The following is a 27768-nucleotide window of genomic DNA, read 5'->3' on the forward strand; positions in this document are numbered from 1 at the left end:
GCTAATTTTTGTATTTTTAGTAGACATGAGATTTCACCATGTTGGCCAGACTGGTCTGGAACTCCTGACCTCAGGTGATCCACCTGCCTCGGCCTCCCAAAGTGCTGGAATTACAGGCATGAGCCACTGCACCTGGCTGAGAGTTTTATATTTTACACTTTCCTACTTTCATAGTTCTTACATGTAGGTCTTTTGTCCATCTTGAGTTAATTTTTGTAGATGGTATGTGGTAATAGTTCAAGATTATTATTTTGCATGCGAGTGTCCACTTCTTCCAGCCCTACTTATTGTTCTTTCCCTCACTGAATTGTTTTAGCGCCCTTGATGAAAATCAATTGGCCATAGATGTATGGTTTATTTCCAGATGCTCAATTCTATTCCACTGATTCATATGTCTCTCTTATGCCAGTACCACAGTGTTTTGATTACTGTAGCTTTTGTTGTCGTTGTTGTTTTTTGAAACGGAGTCTTACTCTGTCGCCCAGGCTGGAGTGCAGTGATACAATCCCAGCTCACTGCAACCTCTGCCTCCTGGGTTCAAACGATTCTCCTCCTCAGCCTCTGGAGTAGCTGGCATTACAGGTGCGCGCCACCAATTTTTGTATTTTTAGTAGAGATGGGGTTTCACCATGTTGGCCAGGCTGGTCTCGAACTCTTGACCTTGTGATACACCCACTTTGGCCTCCCAAAGTGCTGAGATTACAGGCGTGAGTCACCACACGCAGCCCTGATTACTGTAGCTTTGTAGTGAGTTTTGAAATTGTGAGGCCAGGTGCGGTCGCTCATGCCTGTAATCCCAGCACTTTGGGAGGCCGAAGCGGGTGGATCACCTGAGATCAGGAGTTTGAGACCAGCCTGACCAAGATGGCAAAACCCCGTCTCTACTAAAAATACAACAATTAGCTGGGTGTGGTGGTAGGTGCCTGTAATCCCAGTTTACTTGAGAGGCGGAGGCAAGAGAATCACTTGAACCCTGGAGGCGTGCCACTGCACTTTAGCCTGGGCAACAGAGCGAGACTCTGTCTCGAAAAAAAGATAAAGAAAAAAGAAATTGTGAAGTGTGGGTCCTCCAATTTTGTCTTTCTTTTCCAAAATTGTCTTGATGTTTGGGGTGCCTTGAGATCACATATGCATTTGAGGACAGACTTTTTCCATTTCTGCAACAAAGGTTTTGGATTTTGACAGGAATTGCTCTGAATCTGTAGATCACTTTGGGGAACAGTGTCATCTTTACAAGATCAAGTCTTCCAAACCATAAATATGTGAATTCTTTCCATTTATTTTGGTCTTCTTTAATTATTTTCAGCAGTGTTCTACAGCTTTCAGCATATTAGTTCTGCTCCTCTTTGGTTAAATGTATTCCGAAGTATTTTATTCTTTTGATGCTACTATAAATGGGATTGCTTTCTTAATTTCCTTTACAGATGGTTCATTGCTAGTGCACAGAAATATAACTGGTTTCTGCATGCTGATCTTGTATCCTATTACTTTGTTAAATTTGTTTATTAGCTCTGAGGGTTTTTGGTGGATTTCATGATATTTTCTATTTATAAGATCACATCATCCGCAAATAGAGATAGCTTTACTTGTTCCTTTCTTGCTTGGATGTTTTACCCCCCCCCCCCCCTTTTTCTTAAATGATTTCTTTTTTTTTTTTTTTTTTCTTTTTTCTTCTTTTCCTGAGATGGAGTCTGACTTTGTCACCCAGGCTGGAGTGCAATGGAGTGATCTTGGCTCACTGCAACCTCCAACTCCTGGGTCCAAGCTATTCTCCTGCCTCAGCCTCCTGAGTAGCTGGGACTATAGGCATACGCCACCATGCCCAGTTAATTTTTGTATTTTTAGTAGAGACAAGGTTTCACCATGTTGGCCAGGCTGGTCTTGAACTCCTGACCTCAGGCGATCCACCCACCTCAGCCTCCCAAAGTGCTGGGATTACAGGTGTGAGCCACCACACCCAGCCCCTTGCATAATTTCTCTGGCTAGAACTTTCAGTGCAATATTGAATACAAGTGGCAAGATCAGACACCTTTGTCTTGTTCCTGATATAAGGGGGAAAGCTTTCTGTCTTTAACCATTGAGTATGATGTTAGCTGTAGGTTTTTCATATAAGCCCTTTTGTATGTTGAGGAAGTTCCCTTCTATTTCTAGTTTAAGTGTTTTATTGTAAAAGGGTGTTGAATTTTGTCAGATGCCTTTTCTGCATCAATTGAGGTGATTGTATGTTTTGTCCCCTCTCATTCTACTGATATAGTATATTACAATGACTAATTTTCTTATACTGAACCACCCTTGCTTTCCTGGGATTAAATCCCATTTGGTTGGTCATGGCATGTAATCCTTTTAATATGTGCTGGATGTGATTTTCTAGTACAGATGGTCCCCAAGTTATGATGGTTCAATTTATAATTTTGCAACTCTACAATGGTGCCAAAGCGATATGCATTCAGTAGAAACCATGTACTTCAAATTTAAAATTTGATCTTTTCCTGGGTGTATTAGTCTGCTCTTATACTACTATAAAGAACCACCTGAGACTGGGTAATTTATAAAGAAAAGAGGTTTAACTGACTCACAGTTCCACAGGCTATACAGGAAGCATGGCTGAGAGGCCTCAGGAAATTTGCAATCATGGCGGGAGGCAAAAGGGAAGCAAGCACTTCTTACCATGACAGGGCAGGAGAGAGATAGCACAAAGGGGTGAAGTTCTACACACTTTGAAATAACCAGATCTTGTGAGAACAGCAAGAGGGAAGTCTGCCCCTATGATTCAATCACTTCCCACCTGGCCCCTCCTTCAACATGTGGGGATTACAATTCAAGATGAGATTTGAGTGGGTACACAGAGCCAAACCATATCACTGGGCTATCAATATGTGGTAGCATACTCTTGTGATTCTGGGCAATGGGAGCAAGCCACAACTTGTAATCAGCCACACAATCACAAGGGTAAACAACTGATGCTCTACAATGTACTGGATTGCCTGGTAATTTTGCCCAGCTGTAGGCTAATGTAAGTGTACTAAATATGTTTAAGGCAGGCTAGGCTAAGGTATGATGTTTAGTAGGTTAGGTGTATTATATATAGTCAACTTATGATATTTTCAATATATGGTGGGTTCATCAGATGTAACCCCATTGTCAGTTGAGCATCTGTTTTTTAATGGGGGGATTTTTGCATCCCAAATCAGAAGGGATATTGATTTGTAGTTTTCTTGTGATGTTATCTGTCTTTTATATCAAGTAGTGCTTGCCTCATAGAATGAGTTGTTAGGTGTTCCCTCTTCTTCTATTTTTTTGGAACAGTTTGAGAATTACCGATTCAATCTCCTTCTGTTAGGTCTATTTAGATTTTCTGTTCCTTCTTGAGTCAGTTTTGGCAGTCTGCATGTCTCTAGGAATTTGTCCATTTCCTGTAGGTTATCCAATCTGCTTTTTTAAAAAAATTATTTACTCTCTCTTTCTCTCTTTCTCTCTTTCTCTCTTTCTCTCTTTCTCTCTTTCTCTCTTTCTCTCTTTCTCTCTTTCTCTCTTTCCCTCTTTCTCTCTTTCTCTCTTTCTCTCTTTCTCTCTTTCTCTCTTTCTCTCTTTCTCTCTTTCTCTCTTTCTCTCTTTCTCTCTTTCTTTCTTTCTTTCTTTCTTTCTTTCTTTCTTTCTTTCTTAGATGGAATTTCACTCTTGTTGCCCAAGCTGGAGTGCAATGGTGCCATCTCAGCTCACTGCAACCTCTGCATCTGGGCTCAAGCAATTCTCCTGCCTCAGCCTCCAGAGTAGTTGGGATTACAGGAACCTGCCACCATGCCTGGCTAATGTTTTGTATTTTTAGTAGGGACAGGGTTTCACCATGTTGGCCAGGCTGGTCTCAAACTCCTGACCTCAAGTGATCCAACGGCCTTGGCCTCCCAAAGTGTTGGGATTACAGGCGTGAGCCACCACATCTGGCCTATTTACCCTACTTTCTTTTTATTATTATTATTTATTTTTTATTATACTTTAAGTCCTAGGGTACATGTACACAAAGTGCAGGTTTGTTACGCATGTGTATACATGTGCCATGTTGGTTTGCTGCACCCATTAACTCATAATTTACATTAAGTATTTCTCCTAAAGCTATACCTCCCCCATACCCCCACCCTACGCCAGGCCCCGGTGTGTGATGTTCCCTGCCCTGTGTCCAAGTGTTCTCATTGTTCAGTTCCCACCTATGAGTGAGAACATGCGGTGTTTGGTTTTCTGTCCTTGCAGTAGTTTGCTCAGAATGATGGTTTCCAGCTTCATCCATGTCCCTACAAAGGACACGAACTCATCCTTTTTTATGTATGGCTGCATAGTATTCCATAGTGTATATGTGCCACATTTTCTTAATCCAGTCTATCATTGATGGACATTTGGGTTGATTCCAAGTCTTTGCTATTGTGAATAATGCCGCAATAAACATATGGTGCATGCATCTTTATAGTAGCATGATTTATAATCCTTTGAGTATATACCCAGTAATGGGATTGCTGAGTCAAATGGTATTTCTAGTTCCAGATCTCAAGGAATCACCACACTGTCTTCCACAATGGTTGAACTAGTTTACACTCCCACCAGCAGTGTAAAAGCATTCCTATTTCTCCACATCTTCTCCAGCACCTGTTGTTTCCTGACTTTTTAATGATCGCCATTCTAACTGGAGTGAGATGGTATCTCATTGTGGTTTTGATTTGTATTTCTCTGATGACCAGTGATGATGAGCATTGTTTCATGTGTCTGTTGGCTGCATAAATGTCTTCTTTTGAGAAGTGTCTGTTCATATCCTTTGCCCACTTTTTCATGGGGTTGTTTGATTTTTTTTCTTGTAAATTTGTGTAAGTTATTTGTAGATTCTGGATATTAGCCCTTTGTCAGATGGGTAGATTGCAAAAATTTTCTCCCATTCTGAGGGTTGCCTGTTCACTCTGATTGTAGTTTCTTTTGCCATGCAGAAGCTCTTTAGTTTAATTAGATCCCATTTGTCAATTTTGGCTTTTGTTGCCATTGCTTTTGGTGTTTCAGTCATGAAGTCCTTGCCCATGCCTATGTCCTGAATGGTATTGCCTAGGTTTTCTTCTAGGGTTTTTATGGTTTTAGGTCTAACATTTAAGTCTTTAATCCATCTTGAATTAATTTTTGTATAAGGTGTAAGGAAGGGATTCAGTTTCAGCTTTCTACATATGGCTAGCCAGTTTTCCCAGCACCATTTATTAAATAGGGAATCCTTTACCCTATTTCTTGTTTTAGTCAGGTTTGTCAAAGATCAGATGGTTGTAGATGTGTGGTGTTATTTCTGAGGCCTAGGTTCTGTTCCATTGGTCTATATCTCTGTTTTGGAACCAGTACCATGCTGTATTGGTTACTGTAGCCTTGTAGTATAGTTTGAAGTCAGGTAGTGTGATACCTCCAGCTTTGTTCTTTTTGCTTAGGATTGTCTTGGCAATGCACGCTCTTTTTTGGTTCCATATGAACTTTGAAGTAGTTTTTTCCAATTCTGTGAAGAAAGTCATTGGTAGCTTGATGGGGATGGCATTGAATCTATAAATTACCTTGGGCAGTATGGCCATTTTCACAATATTGATTCTTCCTATCCATGAGCATGGAATGTTCTTCCATTTGTTTGTGTCCTCTTTTATTTTGTTGAGCAGTGGTTTGTAGTTCTCCTTGAAGAGGTCCTTCATATCCCTTGTATGTTCACTCATGATTTGGCCGTTTGTCTGTTATTGGTGTATAGGAATGCTTGTGGGTTTTGCATATTGATTTTGTATCCTGAGACTTTGCTGAAGTTGTTTATCAGCTTAAAGAGATTTTGGGCTGAGATGATGGGGTTTTCTAAATATACAATCATGTCATCTGCAAACAGGGACAATTTGACTTCTTCTTTTCCTAATTGAATACTCTTTATTTCTTTCTCTTGCCTGATTGCCCTGGCCAGAACTTCCAACACTATGTTGAATAGGAGTGGTGAGAGCGGGCACCCCTGTCTTGTGCCAGTTTTCAAAGAGAATGCTTCCAGTTTTTGCCCATTCAGTATGATATTGGCTGTGGATTTGTCATAAATAGCTCTTATTATTTTGAGATAGGTTCCTTCAATACCTAGTTTATTGAGAGTTTTTAGCATGAAGCGTTGTTGAATTTTGTCAAAGGCCTTTTCTGCATCTATTGAGATAATTCTGTGGTTTTTGTCTTTGGTTCTGTTTATGTGATGGATTACATTTGTTGATTTATGTACTTTGAACCAGCCTTGCATCCCAGGGATGAAACCCGCTTGATCATGGTGGATAAACTTTTTGATGTGCTGGATTTGGTTTGCCAGGTATTTTATTGAGGATTGTTGTATTGATGTTCATCAGGGATATTGGTCTAAAATTCTCTTTTTTTGTTGTGTCTCTGCCAGGCTTTGGTATCAGAATGATGCTGGCCTCATAAAATGAATTAGGGAGGATTCCCACTTTTTCTATTGATTAGAATAGTTTCAGAAGGAATGGTACCAGCTCCTCTTTGTACCTCTGGTAGAATTTAGCTGTGAATCCTTCTGGTCCTGGACTTTTTTTGGTTGGTAAGCTATTAATTCTTGCCTCAATTTCAGGGTCTGTTATTGGTCTATTCAGGGATTCAACTTCTTCCTGGTTTAGTCTTGGGAGGGTGTATGTGTCCAGGAATTTATCCATTTCTTCTAGATTTTCTAGTTTATTTGCATAGAAGTGTTTATAGTATTCTCTGATGGTAGTTTTTATTTCTGTGGGATCGGTGGTGATATCTCCTTTATCATTTTTTATTGTGCTGATTAGATTCTTGTCTCTTTTCTTCTTTATTAGTCTTGCTCGCAGTCTACTGATTTTGTTGATCTTTTCAGAAACCCAGCTCCTGGATTCATTGATTTTTTTTGAAGGATTTTTTTGTGTCTCTATCTCCTTCAGTTCTGCTCTGATCTTAGTTATTTTTTGCCTTCTGCTAGCTTTTGAATGTGTTTGTTCTTACTTCTCTAGTTCTTTTAATTGTGATGTTAGGGTGTCGATTTTAGATTTTTCCTGCTCTCTCTTGTGGGCATGTAGTGCTATAAATTTCCCTCTACACACTGCTTTAAATGTGTCCCAGAGATTCTGGTACATTGTGTCTTTATTCTCATTGGTTTCAAACAACCTTTTTATTTCTGCCTTCATTTCATTATTTACCCATAGTCATTCAGGAGCAGGTTGTTCAGTTTCCATGTAGTTGTGTGGTTCTGAGTGAGTTTCTTAATCCTGAGTTCTAATTTGATTGCACTGTGGCCTGAGAGACAATTTGTTGCGATTTCTGCTCTTTTACATTTGCTGAGGAGTGCTTTACTTCCAATTATGTGGTCAATTTTAAAATAAGTGCAATGTGGTGCTGAGAAGAATGTATGTTCTGTTGATTTTGGGTGGAGAGTTCTGTAGATGTCTATTAGGTCCACTTGGTGCAGAGCTGAGTTCGAGTCCTGGATATCCTTGTTAACCTTCTGTCTTGTTGATCTGTCTAATATTGACAGTGGGATGTTAAAGTCTCCCATTATTATCGTGTGGGAGTCAAGTCTCTTTGTAGGTCTCTAAGGACTTGCTTTATGAATCTGGGTACTCCTGTATTGGGTGCATGTATATTTAGGATCATTAGCTCTTCTTGTTGAATTGATACCTTTACCATCATGTGATGGCCTTCTTTGTCTCTTTTGATCTTTGTTGGTTTAAAGTCTGTTTTATCAGAGACTAGGATTGCAACCCCTGCTTTTTTTTTTTTTTGCTTTCCATTTGCTTGGTAGATCTTCCTCCATCCCTTTATTTTGAGCCTATGTGTGTCTCTGCAGGTGAGATGACTCTCCTGAATACAGCACATTTGTGGGTCTTGACTCTTTATCCAATTTGCCAGTCTGTGTCTTTTAATTGGGGCATTTAGACCATTTACAATTAAGGTTAATATTGTTATGTGTGAATTTGATCCTGGCATTATGATGTTAACTGGTTGTTTTGCCCATTAGTTGATGTAGTTTCTTCCTAGCATCCATGGTCTTTACAATTTGGCATGTTTTTGCAGTGGCTGGTACCAGTTGTTCCTTTCCATGTTTAGTGCTTCCTTTCAGAGCTCTTGTAAGGCAGGCCTGGTGGTGACAAAATATCTCAGCATTTGCTTGTCTGTAAAGGATTTTATTTCTCCTTCATTTATGAAGCTTAGTTTGGCTGGATATGAAAGTCTGGGTTGAAAATTCTTTTATTTGAGAATGTTGAACATTGGCCCCCACTCTCTTCTGGCTTGTAGTCTTTCTGCCGAGAGATCCGCTGTTAGTCTGATGGGCTTCCCTTTGTGGATAACCCGACCTTTCTCTCTGGCTGCCCTTAACATTTTTTTCTTCATTTCAACCTTGGCGAATCTGACAATTATGTGTCCTGAGGTTGCTGTTCTCGAGGAGCATCTTTGTGGCGTTCTCTGTATTTCCTGAATTTGAATGTTGGCCTGCCTTGCTAGGCTGAGGAAGTTCTCTTGGATAATATCCTGAAAAGTGTTTTCCAGCTTGGTACCATTCTCCCTGTCACTTTCAGGTACACCAATCAAACGTAGATTTGGTCTTTTGACATAGTCCCATATTTTTTGGAGGCTTTGTTCATTTCTTTTCACTCTTTTTTCTCTAAACTTCTCTTCTTGCTTCATTTCATTCATTTGATCTTCAATCACTTTTCTTCCACTTGATTGAATTGGCTGCTGAAGCTTGTGCATGCATCACGTAGTTCTCGTGCCATGGTTTTCAGGTCTTCTCTATGCTGTTTATTCTAGTTAGCCATTTGTCTAATCATTTTTCCAGGTTTTTAGCTTCCTTGCAATGACTTTGAACATCCTCTTTTAGCTCGAAGAAGTTGGTTATTACCGACCTTCTGAAGCCTTCTTCTGTCAACTCATCAAAGTCATTCTCTGTCCAGCTTTTTTCTGTTGCTGGCGAGGAGCTGTGGTTCTTTGGAGAAGAGGTGTTCTGGTTTTTAGAATTTTCAGCTTTTCTGCTCTGGTTTCTCCCCATCTTTGTGGTTTTATCTACCTTTAGTCTTTGATGATGGTGACCTACAGATGGGGTTTTGGTGTGGATGTCTTTTTTTTTTTTTTTTTTTTTTTTGAGACGGAGTCTTGCTCTGCCGCCCAGGCTGGAGTGCAGTGGCCGGATCTCAGCTCACTGCAAGCTCCGCCTCCCGGGTTCACGCCATTCTCCTGTCTCAGCCTCCCGAGTAGCTGGGACTACAGGCGCCCGCCTCGTCGCCCGGCTAGTTTTTTGTATTTTTTTAGTAGAGACGGGGTTTCACCGTGTTAGCCAGGATGGTCTCGATCTCCTGACCTCGTGATCCGCCCGTCTCGGCCTCCCAAAGTGCTGGGATTACAGGCTTGAGCCACCGCGCCCGGCCAGATGTCTTTTTTGTTGATGTGGATGCTATTCCTGTTTGTTAGTTTTCCTTCTAACAGGTCCCTCAGCTGTAGGTCTGTTGGAGTTTGCTGGAGGTCCAGTCCAGACCCTGTTTGCCTGGGTATCACCAGCAGAGGCTGCAGAACAGCAAATATATTGCTGCCTGATCCTTCCTCTGTAAGCTTCATCTCAGAGGGGCCCACAGCTGTATGAGGTGTCGATCGGCCCCTACTGGGAGGTGTCTCCCAGTTAGGCTACACGGAGGTCAGGTACCCACTTGAGGAGGCAGTCTGTCCATTCTCAGAGCTCAAATATTGTGCTAGGAGAACCACTGCTCCCTTCAGAGCTGTCAGACAGGGATGTTTAAGTCTATAGAAGTTTCTGCTGCCTTTTGTTCAGCTATGCCCTGCCGCCAGAGGTGGAGTCTACAGAGGCAAGCAGGCCTCGTTGAGCTGCAGTGGGCTCCTGCCAGTTCGAGCTTCCTGGCCGCTTTGTGTCCCTACTCATGCCTAAGCAATGGTGAACGCCCCTCTCCGAGCCAGGCTGCCGCCTCACAGTTTGATCTCAGACTGCTGCACTAGCAGTGAGCAAGGCTCCGTGGGAATGGGACCTGCAGAGCCAGGTGCGGGATATAATCTCCTGGTGTGCTATTTGCTAAGACCGTTGGAAAAGCACAGTATTTGGGTGGCAATGTCCCGATTTTCCAGGTCCAGTCTCTCATGGTTTCCCTTGGCTAGGAAAGGGAAATCCCCTGACCCCTTGCACTTCCCGGGTGAGGCCATGCCCTGCCCTGCTTCAGCTCGCCCTCTGGGGGCTGCACCTACTGTCCAACCAGTCCCAATGAGATGAACCAGGTACCTCAGTTGGAAATGCAGAAATCACCCATCTTCTGCGATGATCACGCTGGGAGCTGCAGACTGGAGCTGCTCCTATTCGGCCATCTTGGAACGGACCCCTATTTACCCTACTTTCAAACTACAAGTTAAAGTTATCCGATGTGTTGGCGTACAATTTTTCATAGTAGTCTTATAATCCTTTTTATTTCTATAAGTTGGTAATAATGTCCCCACTTCTGAAAAAATTTAGTTGAATTTTTTTTACTAGAAATTTTCAAATATACACAAAAGGAATAGCGTGATACACTTCTACATACTTATCATCAAGATGAACAATTTTCAAGGGTTCATTAGACTTGCTTCATCTATTCCTTATCTTTCCCTCTCTCTCTCATGCAACCTAAGAGTGTATGAAAGGGGCCCATCTAGTTCTGTGTTAAGGTTAGAGAAGAAAGTATTTTTTAAAAAGGTTACGGGATGAATGTGTGCATGTGAATACCAATTCCTCACTGGCACTGAGAAGCTTTTCTTCCTCCTGTCAGTCTCCCTATCTCTTGTTCAAGACCAACCTCTTAGTCAAGTTTCTCCTGCTAGAGTGAAATTCTTGGCCAATTTTACTCACCTCAGGAGCTTTAAGAAAAATTGAGTTCTGGACCCTATCCCACAATATTGTATTTAATTGGTCTGGTATATGGTCTATAATGTAATGGTAGTTTTTAAAAGGTGATTCTAATATACAGCGAAGATTGAGGACTTGTGCTCTAAAATGTAAGAGACCTCATTCCTTCTGCTTTCCTTTTGTAATGCATCTCTCATTTCTTACAAGATGCTTTAGAGAACAAATGCTGTGGGACCTGGCAGTTCACTTCCACAGGTGTTTACAAGTGAGTAATCAGTTTAGGCAAGGATGTAACACATGAAATCTGCCCAAGGCCAGAAATAAATTCAGGAGTCAACTCTAAATTCTGCTGAAAGAGTTACTGATAATCTTACCTGGAAAGGGACCTGCATCAGGAAGTGGGGAGCGTGGTCTGATGTGAAAAATGGAGACTTGACAGACCAGGAATTCTACTGAGTTCCTAGGGCTTTCCACTTGTCCAAGGCAATGGTCTCAACTCTGGCTGTACATTAGAATCACTTGAAATGATCATTTTCTCAGGCTTCACTTTAGAGATTCTGATTTAATTAGTCTAGGTCAAGTGTTCTTAAATTTAGATTGCATCAAAATCACCTGGTTGCTGGGCACCAACCTCAGAATTTCTGATTCAGTAGAGCTGGGGTGGGGCCAACATCCACGTTTCTAGTAAGTTACCAGGCAGTGCTGAGGCTGCTGATCTGGGAACCACATTTGAGAATCACTGGTTTAGGATAAGACCCAGGCACAGATTGTTAGGGGGAAAAAAAATCTCTAAGTACTTTCAATGTGCATGCAGCCAGAGTAAAAAAAAAAAAAAAAAAAAAAAAAATCACTGCCCTAGTACTGCTGGCTCACAAATTGCAGGGAAACAGAAAGTACAGAAAGCCTGACCCTCTTGAATCGGGACACTTCAGATGAATGAATGAAAGAACTTGAACTTCAGATAGAATCCCTGAGTGAATCAGATACTCTATGGTAGGTTTGACCTCCCTGGGAGGAAAGAATGGTTGAACTCAATTCTTAAATTTTATTTCTGCTGTTTCTGAATTTTAGTTCTGTTCAGCCATTAGTCTCCACTTTTCTATGACTGTAGAACTAGAACAAAACTCTTTCCAAAAATGTATCTAACATCTTTACTTCTGAATAGAAGAGCTATCCAGAAACTTTACCAAGTCTCTGAGTCTCCTAGGCTAAATCTTGCTTTAACTCTGGCTCTGTGCTTACATCTGATAAAGTATTTCTTGAATGCAGGCAGTTACCGTTTAAATTTATTTTGTCAGTAGGAGAGAAGCAGCTAAAGGAACATTTTGCCTCTTGCACTAAACTGTTACAGATATGTGAACCAGTGCTTCCAACACAAATGGCACACACAGAAATGATAATACAGTAGTTGTATAGCACACTGGTGTAACCGCCCAGTGGGTTGACTTTACCCAATTTGTAACCACCCAGTGGGTTCACCTTATCCTGCTGCCTAGACAGAGCAGATTTCTCGAGACAGGGGAATCACAATACAGAAAGAATAATTAATGCAGAGCCGGCTGAGCAGGAGACTGGAGTTTTACTATTACTCAAATCAGTCTCCCGGAACAGTTGGGGATCAAAGCTTTTCAAGACAATTTGGTGGGAGGGGAGAGGTAGTGAGTTGGGAAGTGCTTATTGGTTGGGTCGTAGGTGAAATCCTGGGGCGTCCCTGTCTTCTTGTGCTGAGTCAGTTCCTGGGTTGGGGGGGGGTCACAAGATCAGATGGCCGGTTTCTCGATCTGGGTGGTGCTGGTAGATCCATCCAGGGTAGAGTCTGCAAAACGCCTCAAGCACTGATCTTAGGAGCAGTTTAGGGAGGGTCAGAATCTTGTAGCCTCCAGCTACGTGACTCTTAAACCATAATTTTAAATTTTGTGGCTCATGTTAGTAGTACAATCCCCGGGCAAGAAAGAAGTTTGTCCTGGGAAAAGGCTACTATCATCTTTGTTTTAAAAGATAAACTAAGTTCCTCTCAAAGTTAATTCAGCCTGTATCCAGGAATGAACAAGCACAGCTTGGAGGTTAGAGGCAAGATGGAGTCGTTTAAGTTGGACCTCTTTCACTGTCTCAGTCATAATTTTGCAAAGGCAGTTTCACTGGGGCAAGAGGAAGAGGCTGCTTACAGCTGAAGATAATCACCCAAGGCAACCAACTGTCTCAAGGACCGAGGGCAGTCAATATCTGTGAGCTAGCACCAAGCAGGCTGCTTAGGAAATGCTGATATAGTAGGCAAAGTGCACATCTTCCTCATGTAGACTCAGCCTTCTGTAATGAATACTATTTAAAGAGAATATCCTCAAGTAGTCATTGTTGGTTTAGATATATTGTAAATAGCTTAATCTAGATTTTAAAAATTGTGTATTTACTTGTGATAGGTGTGAACTTACTCCAAAACACAGATGTGCAATACATATTACCACAATCTTGGAGTAATGATGGAATGGTGAAAGAGAAGATTACACACTCCAGAATATTCAGGGAAGGACCCTGGTCTTCAGGCCATTGTTGCCACTTCATGGTCATTTGAAAGCAGGTGGTTCCACTCTCTCCATGCCAAGCTTGGGCAACTCTCCCAGTGCTCCCAAGCCACAATGCCTAGCATCCACTCACCTTGGGATCCCATGTAGACACATTTTTTTTTTTTTTTTTTTTTTGAGACAGAGTCTTGCTCTGTTGCTCAGGCTGGAGTGCAGTGGGGCGATCTTGGCTCACTACAAACTCCACCTCCTGGGTTCAAGCAATTCTCTCATCTCAGCCCCCTAAGTAGCTAGGATTACAGGCGCCCGCCACCATGCCTGGCTAATTTTTGTATTTTTTAGTAGATACAGGGTTTCACCATGTTAGACAGGCTGGTCTCGAACTCCTGACCTTGTGATCCACCCACCTCGGCCTCTCAAAGTGTTGGAATTACAGGTGTGAGCCACCGCACCAGTGGCTACATACCCCATGTAGGCATTTCTTCATCCATACATCGTTTGTAAGTGGGACACAGGTCTCTGCTAAAATCAAACCCTCCTCTCCATTCCTTTGGCGGCAACTTAGTTTAATTCCTTATTGGTTCCTTGTGTATTTTTTCTTCAGGCCAATAACAAAAATGAACCCATTTTTAGCTTCTCACTCTTATAGTGAGAAGAGCCCAAATACAGTTTTCCTGATGGGGCTGGAATTATCTTTCCATTCTTTTCAATCTCTTAAATTGAGTGTCTAAGAATTAGACAGGAACTACTATATCAATAAACTAGCTTGCCTCTTAAAAAAAAAAAGTCTCAACTGGGCACAATGGCTCATGCCTGTAATCCCAATACTTTGGGAGGCCAAGGTGGGTGGATCATCTAAGGTCTGGAGTTCGAGACCAGCCTGGCCAACGTGGTAAACCCCTGTCTCTACTAAAAATACAAAAAATTAACAGGGTGTGCTGGGGCATGCCTATAATCCAAGCTACTTGGGAGGCTGAGGCAGGAGAATTGCTTGAACCCAGAAGGCAGAGGTTGCAGTGAGCTGAGATCACGCCATTGCACTCCAGCCTGCGCAACAAGAGCAAAACTCCATCTCAAAAAAAAAAAAAAAAAAAAAAAAAAAAGGATCTATACTTCAAGAACACATACCTATGGCTGAAACTTAAGAAATTACATGGTGAAATATTATTTTGAATTAAAGACTTTTTAAAATTCACTTACGTAAGTGGAATGTGCTTTTACTCTTTTAAAAACATTGTCATTCTGTCTTTATGTTAAAGTACAAGATACTCTAATTTTGGACAGATAGTTGCAAGTAATATGTACAATAATAAAGACTTTCCACATGCAAATGAGAAATAAACACTTTCTTTAAGCAAAATGAAATAGGCCTAGGAGTATAGGGGAGGAATAGAGCTATGTGGCATTCAAATGTGGGTGTGAGTTGGCCTAAGTCTAAAACCAGAGGTGGGCTGCAAGCAATCATGGCCTCTAATACCAGGAACTAAACTAGATTAGAACCAAGAAGAAGAGCTCATAGAAGGGTCAGTCTAGAAGGAAGAGTAGGAAACCAGACTGGATGAAAACCCAGGGAGTGTTTGAGAATCTAGGTCATAAGAGGTCATTGAGCAGCTTCTCTCACCCTTAAGACTTGACCTAAGCCAATTTGTCCATTCAGGGACTGTCCATTTCTTATAGTAAAAATACTTTCAGAGATTAGAGATAGAAGGGAGTCATGCTTCCTCTTCTACAACATTGTTATTATGATTTATTATAATGAAAACTAATCTCAGATCTAAATTTTCCACACACCAGTATTAACAAATAGGCCAAAAGAAAGCAGTCGTACAAATGATTCCTATAAAGTCAGTGAAGTCCATACCCCTTTCTTGGCCCTCTAACAAACACCTTGCATGGAAGATTCACTTGGATGTCAAAGCAACTTTATTCTCACAGAAGACAAGCTAACCTTCCAGTCACTTCAGGTGAAAGAATCTAGTATTAGGAAGGGTCACATGGAAGTAAACAAGTTCTAGACCTTGATGCTACTTAAAAGGCTGTTAGGCCAGGTGTGGTGGGTCATGCCTGTAATCCCAGCACTTTAGGAGGCCGAGATGGGCGGATCACTTGTCATGAGTTCAAGACCAGTCTGCCCAACATAGTGAAACCCCATCTTTACTAAAATATAAAAATTAGCTGGGCATGGTGATGTGTGCCTGTAATCCCAGCTACTAAGGAGGCTGAGGCACAAGAGTCGCTTGAACCCAGGAGGCGGAGGTTGCAGTGAGCCGAGATCGCACCACTACACTCCAGCCTGGATGACAGAGCAAGGCTCTATCCCAAAAAAAAAAAGAAAGAAAAGGGCTGCTAGGCATCTGGCAGTATATCTTGAATACTGCTCATTTCACTATGAAAAAATGCAACATCGCTTATGGTGCAGGTTCAGAAAGTGAGATATCTAAAGTTCTACACCTGCCTCCTTTGGAGGGTGGCCAACAGATTAAGGCCCTTAGATATCTAGTTATTCACTCCGCCTCAGGTGTAGACTCCTGACCTAGGTGTTAAAAATGTTAAATAATTGTCCCTAGGGTGTGGATTAATTTACACACATACACTTCAAAATAGCACTTTTACCAGCAAATTCCAGACAAAAATCTCAGACACCTTTAGCTATTAATGTTTAAACCTAATTTCATATCTGACAGTATTTTTTTTCCTCCTAGGTGTGGGAGTAAGATTGATTTTAAAAATAGTTGCCATTACTCAGAAATAGATAAAATGTAATATGCCTTACTATTAGTCAAGGAGCAGAAATTTTACTCAAAATAATTTAAGCAAAGAGCAACGTTTAGTGGTTCATGTTCCTGGGGAGAATAGGGAAGGCCCTGACCGTAGCTACTCTGAACCCCGGGACTCAAGGACATTGAAAGGTCTTCTCATTCTCTTTTTCTCTGCCCCTCTGCTTTGTGTGTATATCCTCACAGGTCTATTTCTCTGGGTTTTGGCCTCATTCCCTTCTATTTCAGCTAGGCCTTTTCATGAGGTATGCAAGCCCCTCTGGCTTCACTTCATCTAGCTCCGTGACCCCAGAGCCAAAGGGCCCCTTGAGTACCTGCTCGGGAAGAACTTGGATTTTCTCAACTTGTGTCACCTGCCCTAATAATAATCCTTGGATAATTCCTCTGGCCAGGAAGTTGAGGTTCGGTCTAAATCTGGGTTGCTGACCTTATGTTTTGTGGGTTGGGGAGTACTGTTGTAAGAAGAAGGTAAGGTGTTTGCTTTGGAAGCACATATACTAAAATTGGAACAGGCCGGATGTAGTGGCTCATGACTGTAATCCCAGCACTGTGGGAGGCTGAGGCAGGTAGATCACCTGAGGTCAGGAGTTTGAGACTAGCCTGGCCAACATGGTGAAACCCTGTTTCTACTAAAAATACAAAAATTAGCTGGGTGTGGTGGTGCGTGCCTGTTATCCCAGCTACTCGGGAGACTGAGGCAGGAGAATCACTTGAACCCAGGAGGAAGAGGTTGCAGTGAGCCAAGATTGCACTACTGCACTCCAGGGTGGGTGACAAAGAGAGACCTTGTCTGAAATAAACAAATAAAATAGGAACAATGCAGAGACGATTAGCAAGGCCCTTGCACAAGGATGTCATGAAAATTTACAAAGCAGTCCATATATTTTATCTGAAGTGTTCTCATCACGTACACACACAAAAACATAACTATGTCAGGTGATGGTTGATTAGCTTGATTGTGGTGATTATTTCACAATGCACACATGTATCAAAACATTGAGTTGTACATCTTAAATATATACAATTCAAATTTGTCAATTATACCTTATTAAAGCAGCAGGAGAAGAAGCGGTGTTACCAAACTGCCCAATACTATAGTTGCCACAGCCCCGTTTGCCCTTCCTCTTCTCTTTTTCCTACCTTTCTATACTTGGGATCTTTCGCTTATGTGTGTTAAATTGGATGTTATAAAAAACAAGAAATACTCAAGCTTCTATGCATTAAAATTTAGTAGTTTATAAACTTTGATCCACTTTATATTTTTCAGTAGAGGGAACCATGTAGAAAAGCTGGCATCAGAATTTTCTGGATTTTTTTCTCAAGCGATACCACTAAAATGGAAACCTGAAGATTTTTATAAGCAAATGTAGGCTAACATTGATTCAGAAAAAGCCGCCAATATGCTATAGTAGTGAATATTGCAACCAAAATGAATTTCCTTAATTATAAGCGGGTGAATTTGGGACTAGGAAAAGCAGCTTGTTTACACATTTAATCACCACCTATAGGTAAGTAGCTCAGAGATTTTCCAGGTGAATGATGCCCCTGATAAATATATCTCTGTCTTGGGGACAGTAAAATGATTCAACAAATGCCATATGTAGTGTTTAGCTCTTGAGGAGACCTATGGCCTATTTGGAACATAGCCTATGTGCTGTGCCTACTGGAGGGTAGCATGAACAGATTGCTGGTAATAGCTCACTCCACATAGTGTCTGTCAGATATAAAGTGCCAGGTCAAGTAGTGACCACATGCAATGTGGACACCATGATTTTTCTACTTCTCTCAGTTACTAAAAAGCTTTTAAGAGGCCAAGCATGGTGACTCACACCTGTAATCCCAGCAATTTGGAAGGCCAAGGTGGGCAGATCACCTGAGGTCAGGAGTTCAAGACCAGCCTGGCCAACATGGCGAAACGCTGTCTCTACCAAAAATACAAAAATTAGACGGGCATGATTGCAGGCAGAAGAATCTCTTGAACCCAGGGGGTGGAGGTTGCAGGTGAGCCAAGATCACACCACCTAACTCTCAGCCTGGGCAAAAGAGCGAAATCTGTCTCAAAAAAAAAAAAAAAAAAGCTTCAAAGAGGAACAAAGAGAACAAGTTTCAAGAATACTATCAGACAATAGTAAATTGTGGTATTATACTTGACCATTACATTATGATGACTAATTTATAGCAGTGTGGATTTTAAAATGGACAGATGGTATCCTTTGCAATTTTAATTCTTTATGACAGAAACTGTTATAATAATTGATGCACAACAATTTTCTGGCATGAAATTCCATCGTTGAATATATTCTGAAGAGGAGTGCCATTATAGCAAAAAAAAAAAAATTACTATTCTTATATGAAAAATAGTGGCTGTGTGCAAGTAGACAAGACATATAAAGGTGGAACAGTGTGTGATAAAGTCAAAATTCTACTATGGCCTAACCGATCGCTAAGAATTGCCCTTAGAGTACTGAAAACATACACTGTTGAGTGTGTGTGAATGATATACTAGGACCTTGCGACTCAAAGTATGGTATGGGATCAGCAGAATCAGTATCACCTGGTAGCTTGTTACAAATGCAAGTTATTTGGCCCCACCCCAGACCTACTGAATCAGAAACTCTGGGAGCTGGGCCAGAAATCTGTGTCCTACAAGCCCTCCAGGTGCTCCCAGTGCATGCTACAGATTGAGAGGCACCATTCTAATTAGTTACAAGCACTCTCCTGATGGCTTGTAGAACTGCCAAAGCAAGGGACTTGAGCATGGAGAAGTACCTGATGTACAGGCTTCTCTTGCAGGCAATAAATCAACTTAGTAGACCACCACTGTTGCAATGACTCCTTTCACCCAATGGTCAAACCTAGATGTTAGCTGGGTTAAAACAGCCTCATTTTCTTCATCACTTTTTTTTTTTTTTTTTTTTTTTTGAGACTGGGTCTCACTTTGTTACCCAGGCTGGAGTGCAGTGGCATGATCTCAGCTCACTGCAGCCTCGACTTCCAAGGCTCAAGTGATCCTCCTGCCTCAGTCCCTCAAGTAGCTGGGATTATAGGCACCCACCACCACGCCCGGCTAATTGTTGTATTTTTAGTAGAGACAGGGTTTCACCGTGTTGCCCAGGCTGGTCTCAAACTACTGGCCTCAAGCAATCCTCCGGCCTCAGCCTCCCAAAGTGCTGGGATTACAGGTTTGAGGCACCGTGCCCAGCTCTTTATTATTTATATGTTAAAGACTAAGTTGTAGGAGGGTAGTTTTTGGACCAGTTATCAATTAGCATTAATAAATATTTATTAAGTGTTATATTTTGTTCTAGGAGCAGCAAAATATATACAAAGTGACCTAAAAGATGATTGTTGTTTAGCCTGTGGTTAAGGAGAAAATATAAACTTGAAAAATTAAATGGCAATATCAGATAATAACACAAGAGCTATTCCTAGGCATTATATGACTAATTATAAAATAAGGGGAAAATTCACTGAAAAGGAAGAGATCCCTGGGTTGAATAGGTCTGTGAAGACATCACTCAAGGTTCCTTCACTGAGCATATGTTTAGGAAGTAGCTTCTCCAGGAAGGGCCTTGGGCAGGTGCTGGAGAGAATGTGGAATTTGAACTAGGCTTCTGGAAAAGGCAATTCAGCCGGGCGCGGTGGCTCACGCCTGTAATCCCAGCACTTTGGGAGGCTGAGGCGGGCGGATCATGAGGTCAGGAGATCAAGACCATCCTGGCGAACACGGTGAAACCCCGTCTCTACTAAAAAAATACAAAAAATAGCCGGGCGTGGTGGTGGGCGCCTGTAGTCCCAGCTTCTAGGGAGGCTGAGGCAGGAGAATGGCATGAACCTGGGAGGCAGCAGAGCTTGCAGTGAGCAGAGATCGTGCCACTGCACTCTAGCCTGGGCGACAGAGTGAGACTCCGTCTCAAAAAAAAAAAAAAAGAAAAGAAAAGAAAAGGCAATTCAAATGGCAGGAATGTAACAAACCAAAGGTATCATATGAGAGATTTACACAGCAATTCTGGTTGCTCTGTCCTTGCATATCTCCAAGGAAACCTGGACCCATGATTGACTGTTGGTCAACCCTAGGTATGTGGCCCTTGGAAGGCTCTTTATGCTAAGGTTGATGATTTTGTTGTATGCACCTAAAGCAATGAACTATGTCCTACTAGCTTGTCAGAATTGCTTTGCACAGACATCAAGACTGATCATGCATGCCAGGTTTCATTATTAGAGCCCTGAGTTTCAGTTGTCAAGGATGGTCATGTAGCAGAATGTACCCATGTGACCAGACCTCCATAAAAGCCTTGGGCCCTGAGACTTGCATTGGGTAGAGAGATTCTGCTAGAAGGAAAGCATGTCTTGTGTGGCTCTGGTTGGAAAAAACTTGAAAGTGTGTATCTGACCTCTCTGGATTTTACCCAATGCCTATCTTCTTTCTGCAATTTTTACTGTCTACTTTTTGCTGTAATAAGTCTTAGCCATGAATATAACCTGATATTGAGCCTTCTGAGTCTTTCTAAAAAAACACCAAACGAGGAGTGGTTATGGCACCCCTGAAATATGGCCTGTGACAAGATGCAAAATACACATGAATTTTTGGGAAGAAACAATAAATATTAAAATCCGATGGGAAAAGTCAATTCTTGATTGCTGAATCTTGGTAAAGAATGTAAAGCTGTCCATTGTACTATTTATTTTTCTTCTTCTTCTTTTTTATTTTTATTTTATTTTATTTTATTTTTTTGAGACAGGGTCTTGCAGTCACCCAGGCTAGAGTGCAGTGGCACAATGATGGCTCACTGCAGCCTCAACCTCCTGGGCTCAAGCAATCCTCCCACCTCAGCCTCCCGAGTACCTGGGACTATAGGTATTTGCCACCACACCCAGCTAATTTTTGTATTTTTTGTAGAGACAGTCTCCTTATGTTGTCTAGGCTGGTCTCAAACACCTGAGCTCAAGTTATCCTCCCACCTGGGCCTCCTAAAGTGCTGGGATTACAGGTGTGAACAACTGCACCTTGCCTCATTGTACTATTATTTAAAGTTTCCTGTAAGTTTGACATTTTTCAAAACATAAATTTATGGAAAAATGAGTAGTATTGAGCAAATAGTACTCAAGAAATGTTAGCAGTTGAGAAGTCAATTATCGTATGCATGCATGGACATACGTGTGTATAGAATCATAGAATTGTATGTTATCTTGAAGAATAATCATTTTACACTTTACCGTTTAGTCAAGCCTGTCCATCTTTTCCTATGTTTGCTTGGATGTGTGTTTTCTATTCTTTTTTTGACCACATACTCCTGCCTCAGGCAGATGGGGGGCCCTGAGTCCCTGGGCTGGAAGTAGGCCTGAGGCTGTGGTGAATGGGGCCAAGAGAATCATTACCAGGTCAGTTTCCTATGGAGTTTCTGGGTCAGTAATGCTGAGACCAATAGTCCAGGGTCAGGATGCCAAATTCAGACAGGGCAATAAATAAATAAAAAGAGAAAGTTCTAATTCAAAGTTAATCATTCTGACAGAGAAGGCAATGCAAAGAGAGTTCAAACAGTCAGACAAGCCATGATTCCTGAGAAAAAAATGCACACAGTGCCAACTTCCTTTTTTAACTGGTTCCTGCCACAGCTAAAGTTAGGGGCATATGCTAAAGTGAGTGATGCAGCTGGGGAGTGCACAACTGTATTCTCACAGAGTTTTCTCTCAGCCTGAGATTGACTGAATATTCACTTATAGTTTCTCCTTCTTTTTATTATTTGAGATTTTACATTTAATTCTTTTTTATGCATTTTCTGCTTTTTTATTACATTTAATTCTTTAATATCTCTAGTTAGAAAACTGCATTTATATATGGGTAAGATTGGTTTATACTGTGCTAGCTTCCTTGGTTTTATTAATAAGATATGCATAGTGGTCAAGAATGTGAATTCTAGGCTGGGCGCCACGGCTCACGCCTGTAATCCCAGCACTTTGGGAGGCCGAGACAGACGGATCACCTGAGGTCAGGAGTTCAAGACTAGCCTGGCCAACATGGCAAAACTCCGTCTCTACTAAAAATACAAAAATTAGCTGGGCGTCGTGGTGCGTGCGTGTGATCCCAGCTACTCAGGAGACTGAGGCAGGAGAATCGCTTGAACCCAGGAGGAAGAGGTTGCAGTGAGCCAAGATCACGTCACTGCACTCCAGCCTGGGCGACAAAGCAAGACCTTGTCTCAACAATAAAATAAAATTAAAAATAAATAAATAAAATAAAATAGGAACAATGCAGAGAAGATTAGCAAGGCCCTTGCACAAGGATGTCATGAAAATTTGCAAAGCAGTCTATATATTTTATCTGAAGTGTTCTCATCATGTACACACACAAAAACATAATTAGGTCAGGTGACGGTTAATTAGCTTGATTGTGGTGATTATTCCACAACGCACACATGTATCAAAACATCAAGTTGTACACCTTAAATATATACAATTCAAGTTTGTCAATTATACCTTATTAAAGCAGCAGCAGAAGAAGCGGTGTTACAAAACTGCCCAAAACTGTAGTTGCCACAGCCCCATCTGCCCTTCCTGTTCTCTTTTTCCTACTTTTCTATACTTGGAATCTTTGGCTTATGTGTATTAAATTGGATGTTATAAAAAACAAGAAATATTCAAGCTTTCCATGCATTAAGATTTTGTAGTCTATAAACTTTGATCCACTTTATATTTTTCAGTAGATGGAACTGTGTAGAATAGCTGGCATCAGAATTTTATGGATTTTTTTCCTCAAGCAATACCACTAAAATGGAAACCTGAAGATTTTTATAAGCAAATGTAGGCTAACACTGATTCAGAAAAAGCCACCAATATGCTATAGCAGTGAATATTGCAACCAAAACGAATTTCCTTAATTATAATCGGGTGAATTTGGGACTAGGGAAAACAGCTTGTTTACACATTTAATCACCACCTATAGGTAAGAAGCTCAGAGATTTTCCAGATGAATGATACCTCTGATTATATCTCATCTTGTGGACAGTAAAATGATTCAACAAATGTCATATGTAGTATTTAGCTCTTGAGGAGACCTATGGCCTATTTGGAACATAGCCTATGTGCTGTGCCTACTGGAGGGTAGCATGAACAGATTGCTGGTAATAGCTCACTCCACATAGTGTCTGTCAGATATAAAGTGCCAGGTCAAGTAGTGACCACATGCAATGTGGACACCATGATTTTTCTACTTCTCTCAGTTACTAAAAAGCTTTTAAGAGGCCAGGCATGGTGACTCACACCTGTAATCCCAGCAATTTGGAAGGCCAAGGTGGGCAGATCACCTGAGGTCAGGAGTTCAAGACCAGCCTGGCCAACATGGCGAAACCCTGTCTTTATTAAAAATACAAAAATTAGCTTGGCGTGGTGGCGCACACCTGTAATCCCAGCTACTCAAGAGGCTGAGGCAGGGAGAACCGTTTGAACCTGGGAGTCGGAGGTTGCAGTGAGCGGAGGTCATGCCCTTGCACTTCAGCCTGGACAACAGAAGCAGACTCTGTCTCAAAAAACCAAAAACAAAAACATGAATTCTAGAGTCAGACTGCTTGGGTCCAAATATTGGCTCTAGCACCTAATAAATAGCCGCATTAACCTCTTCATGCCTCACATTTTTTTTCTATGAAATGCAGATAAAAATATTACCTACCTCCAGGTATTGGAATATCAGTAGCAATGAACATGCTTGATGCCAGATCTTGTTTTAAATATGCAATTTTACAAAAGATAAAAGAGAAAAGGAAATAAATCAGGACAGCCAGGGCATTGGCTCACACCTATAATCCTAGCATTTTGGGAGGTCAAGGTGGGAGGATCACTTGAGCTCAGGAGTTCGACACCAGTCTTGGCAACATGGCAAAACCTCATCTCTACTAAATACCAGACAATAGCCTGGTTGTGGTTGCGCACATCTTTAGTCCCAGCTACTTTGGAGGCTGAGGCAAAAGAATCGCTTCATCCCGGGAAGTGGAGGTTGTAGTGAGCCCAGATCGCGTTACTGAATTCCAGCCTGGGCAGCAGAGCAAGACTCTATCTCAAAAGAGAGAAGAAAAGAAAATTAAAACCAGAACTTTTGGAAGAAATGTCTGGTTCCAGAACTGGAACAGAGAAAAACCAAGATCCGCCTGGAACATGTCATGATGCCAAAAAGTAAACGCTGAAAAAATGATGGGGCATGTTGAAAGAACATAGGAGCCAACTTGAAGGAGATCCCAAGACAAATCAGGGACAATTTAAGCAACAAAATAAATAGTAATAGGTTGTAACTCATGGAATAAAACAAATATCCATATGTCCAGAGTGATAACAAGTTGAATAAATAAATCATTGGGGGAGTGGAGGAAGTTCTTCTTTACAGTAGAATTCCAAGTAATAAATGAAGAAGTGATGGAAACAAAATTACCATTTGCCAGACACTAGAGTAAAAATTGTTTCAGGCGAGAGTCATTCACAAATGCTAAAACTGGTGGGCTAAAAGGAGAAATGGGATTTTTTAATATAGTGTCACAGTATCTCCCCAGAAGATATTTATTAAATGACAAAGGGAAAAATAATGTTACGATAGAGAAGTCTGGCAGACACTACCTTAATCAAGTATCCAAGTTAATATTGCAGCCATGAGGCCAACATATATAACCTGATTTTAATCAAAAAGAAACATCAGACAAACCCAAAGTGAGGGACATTCTACAAAACTATTGGCACACACTCTTCAGAATTGTGAAGGTCAGAAAAGATAAAGATTAAGAAACTATCCCAGATTAAAGAGTAAGAAGATAAATAAATGCATTGTGTGATCTTTAATAGCATCCTGATCCAGGAAAAGGGGCACATAGGGACAATTGACAAAATTTATATGCAGTTCATAGATGAATTAGTGGCATTTACTAGTGTTATTTTCTTGATTTTGATCATTTTACTCAATTATGTAAGATTAGACATTTGGGGAAGTTGGGTGAAGAGTATACAAGAATTCTTTGTACTATTTTTGCTATTCATTTGTAAGTCTAAAATTATTTCATAATGAAAACTTTAAAAAGATATATTAATATATATATTCCTGTTTACAAGTCTTTCCAGACTCTTCTAATATATGTATTAGCAATAGACATATTTATATATAGATAGAGCTTTGTTTTGATTTGTTTCACAGAAATGGAATTGCATTATACATGACTCTTTTGTGTTTCCACTCAACAATTGTATTAGCTCCTTTCTGGGTGTTGGCTTATCTCACAAAGACCTAGCTTGCTTCCTCCTCCTTAAAGAGGCTCCAGACAACCATATCTCTACTATATGACATCATTCCTTGGTCACAGATAATCAGACCACGTGTGGACATCTGACCCAAACTGGGACATCAGATTCTTTCTACCAGGAATTTGAAACTGGGACCATAATATTCTTATTCAGACTGAGCTATTCTCCTGAGTGAAAGAAATTTTAAAACTTCAAAGCTGAGATACAGCTGTAACCTGATGTATGAATTGAAAAGTAGAGACAGTTGCAAGGCAGAGAGATGAGACCAGAGAAGCAGGGGCAGGATATGAGAAGGCACTTCCTGGGATCCTAGTTGATAATCATTTTCTTATCTCATGCTCTTTCTGAGGACTTCTGCCATGGGATTCCACAAGACACATTTGAATCCTTAAAATACATTTCCTTCAAGGCTCATGCCAGCTCTCAAGAGGCAGAGCTCATATCAGTTATATTTTCAAAACTAATTTGAAGCAGGGTGCGGCGGCTCATGCCTGTAATCCTAGGACTTTGGGAGGTCGAGGTGGGTGGATCACTTGAGGTAAGGAGTTCTAAACCCGCCTGGCCAACTTGGTGAAACCTCGTCTCTACTAAAAAAAAAAAAAAGTAGCTGGGCATGGTGGCGGATGCCTGTAATCCCAGCTACTCGGGAGGCTGAGGCTGGAGAATCACTTGAACCTGGGAGGCAGACGTTACGGTGAGCCAAGATTGCAACACTGCACTCCAGCCTGTGTGAGAGAGCGAGACTCCATCAAAGACAACAACAAAAAACCAATTATAAAAAATTGTGATTATTTATGTAAAGAATTGCTGGCCAGGTGCGGTGGCTTATGCCTGTACACAGCACTTTGGGAGGCTGAGGCGGGCAGACCACTTGAGGTCAGGAGCTCAAGAGCAGCCTGGCCAACATGATGAAACCCCATCACTTCTAAAAATACAAAATTAGCTGGGCGTGATGGCACACATTTGTAATCCCAGCTACTGGGGAGGCTAAGGCAGGAGAATCGCTTGAACCTGGGAGGCAGAATTGCAGTGAACCGAGATCCTGCCATGCCATTACTCTCCAGGCTGGGGAACAAGAGTGAAACTCAGTCTCAAAAAAAAAAAAAAAAAAAAAAAAAAAGAATTACTAACTAGGCACTGATGAACTGAAAGTGCAAAGGAAAACACTTGTTGAATAAACAATTTTTCATTGAAAAATTTCTGTAGAAAAATTACATGAATAGTACAAAGGAACAGCTGTATACCTTTCAACTGGATTGACCAACTGACTTTCTCCACGTTTGCTTTTTTGTTTTTTTTTTTGAGATGGAGTCTCGCTCTCTCACCCAGGCTGGAGTGAGGTGGCGCAATCTCAGCTCACTGCAACCTCTGTCTCCCGAGTAGCTGGGATTACAGGTGTCCGCCACCACGCCCAGCTAATTTTTGTATTTTTGTAGAGATGAGGTTTCACCAACCAACCAAGGAGGTTTCACCAACCAACCAAGGAGGTTTCACCAAACCAGGCTGGTTTTGAACTTCTGACTTCAGGTGATCCACCTGCCTTGACCTCCTAAAGTGCTGGGATTACAGGTGTGAGCCACTCCACCTGGCCTATTTTCTTCTTTTTTAAAACGTTTATTGATGAATCATTCAGACACATTTAAACATCACTTTTGAAGATTTCAAAAGTTTCTATGAAAAAAGTCCTTTTGCATTAGAGATGCATACTGGAAGTATTTGTGGCTGAAATGGCATGTCTGAGGTTTGCTTTAAGGTACATCAGCAAGGCCAGGTGCTGTGGCTCACGCCTGTAACATCAACATTTTGGGAGGTCAAGGCAGGATGATCACTTGAAGCCAGGAGTTCAAGACCAGCTTGGCCAACATGGCAAAACCCCATCTCTACTGAAAATACAAAAATTAGCTGGATGTGGTGGCCCATGCCGGTAATCCCAACTACTTGGGAGGTTGAAGCACATGAATTGATTAAATCCAAGAGACAGAGGTTGCAGTGAGCAAAGATTGCACCACTGCACTTCAGCCTGGGCAACAGAGTGAGACTCTGTCTTAAAAAAAATAAAAATAAAAATAAAGTACATCAGCAAAAGGAGACAAAAAGTGGGGGAGGGAGGTGTAAATAGATAAAGCAAAATCAGCAAAATAGTAACCGCTGTTAAACCTAAGTCATGGGTTTATTATACTATTTTCTCTACTTTTACAAAAGTATGTTTGAAAATTTACAAATTGAAAAGTAAAAAATTATTTCGTTTCAAAAAATAGATCAAATTGGAACCATTTGGCATCATATTATGTAAAATCCAGCTCTTGGCTGGGCATGGTGGTTCATGCCT

At 41.2% G+C, this 27768-nt stretch overlaps 1 non-coding gene and 2 pseudogenes across 1 annotated transcript; all 3 read left to right on the plus strand.

The window, feature by feature from the left end:
- LOC104660218 overlaps window positions 1–27768 on the plus strand; it is a 78763-nt pseudogene that overhangs the window by 46407 nt on the left and 4588 nt on the right.
- Window positions 16951–17049, plus strand: LOC115894398 (annotated as a pseudogene).
- Window positions 22381–22482, plus strand: LOC115894396. The gene has a single exon (XR_004054524.1). It is a non-coding gene; the product is annotated as a U6 spliceosomal RNA (small nuclear RNA).

This window comes from Rhinopithecus roxellana, chromosome 17 (assembly GCF_007565055.1).
Source record: "Rhinopithecus roxellana isolate Shanxi Qingling chromosome 17, ASM756505v1, whole genome shotgun sequence".
Lineage (NCBI taxonomy): Eukaryota > Metazoa > Chordata > Mammalia > Primates > Cercopithecidae > Rhinopithecus > Rhinopithecus roxellana.